Below are 1,595 nucleotides of genomic sequence, written 5' to 3' on the forward strand. Positions count from 1 at the left end.
AATACCGCAAGCAGTTTTGTTAACACACAAACGTCCGATTTTCTCACTTTGGATGCTGCGATTTTTATGCTGATAACTGGGATAACACTTCCATGCAATTTTTAAACAGTTTAAACAGTTCTGTGGCCCCACACAGCATGCAATAAGTAAATAGACTCTCAATAAAGCAAAGGGGCTTATTCTGATGCGACAGTCTTTTAGATAAGGCGCAGGGGTTCGAATCCTGTTCGTGACGCCAAATTTTTATGCGACGAGCCAGAACCGCAGGGGAACACGTGAGGTGCACGGTGGGCCGATGAGAGACAGCAATAATACAGTTCATCGGTTTACTCACGGTTAGCAGAAAGCCTCCCTGGGCCGGTCGCACAGTGAATGGGAAGACAGCACGAAATCCTCCGGGGCGCGCTCTGTGATAGGGAAACGCCAGCCGAGATGGTGGTTGAGGTGCCCGTGATGACAAGGGTGTTTAGAGTGCTTGTGGCGGCTGGGTCCCTTGATGGTATTTGTCGTGACGCCAGTACAGTTAATGGTGGTACAACCAGTTGTAGTAGCAATGTTGAAGAATGAGGTAGACAGTGGTAGAATACAACTCACAACTTTTACTGTGTCTGGTTTTGGTTGCAGTACAAACATCCCGTTAGAATACAGTCTCTGGGTAAAAAGAGGAGTTCTGCTGATCCACTGCTAATAGGCTTTAGTAGGCCTGGACTCAGGCTGTGGTTCAGTATAATGCTTACTTGTTCCTGGTCTCTTTTGAATCCAGTGACATGGGTGAGGTTGCCGGTGGCTAAGAAATCCTTCACCTTTATACTCAAAGGTCTTTGCTGCCGCTTGATGGCTGTTATCCTTTGGTTTTAGCAGTTCCAATTTGTCCCTTCTCTGGACTGACCTTCTCTCACCTTCACATTCTGCTTTTTCTCTGCACACTGCTTCCTGTACTGAACAACTGACCACAGATAACCTGAGCTGGGATAGATATCCCAGAGTGGTGCTATCCCCATCTTGTGGTGGGAAGTATGAAGCACACTTGACCAGCCTATGAACAGGGATACCACAGGTGTAGCAATGCAAAATGACATGCAATATAGCAATGACAAAGAAGTAATACTTTTGCAGTTCCCACATGTCCTGAGTGGGACGCTGCACTTGCTCCCAGGAAACCCAGGGGGGTGCTCCACACACATTCTGTTGATCGTAAAATGAAACTAGCACATACAATTGTGCCATCATTTGTTTAGTTTTTCTAAACAAAATGTTCAGGCCCTTTCAATCGTAGCACGAAAATCGCATGTCACAGTTGTCACACTAATGATGCAAAAAATTAACGATCTGATGTTTGACAAGGATTTTCATTCAGTTTTTTGACTTGTCTATGGCCTGCCTAACTCCAATAAGTCACAACTCTTTTTCAAATTAGCCATATCTATGTTTTCTCTCTAGGATAACATCTGTGCACATACAGCTGTATTCAGTTTTAAAAATATATAAACTAAACTAAAGTCTGATGTTTGTGAGCATTTATAAAGGACTAAATGATTTTTCTGAAATTTAGTGTCAAGAGGTTGCTGAGACCCTATCCTGGACCAGTAGTCTCC

Source organism: Rana temporaria, chromosome 2, assembly GCF_905171775.1.
Source record: "Rana temporaria chromosome 2, aRanTem1.1, whole genome shotgun sequence".
NCBI lineage: Eukaryota > Metazoa > Chordata > Amphibia > Anura > Ranidae > Rana > Rana temporaria.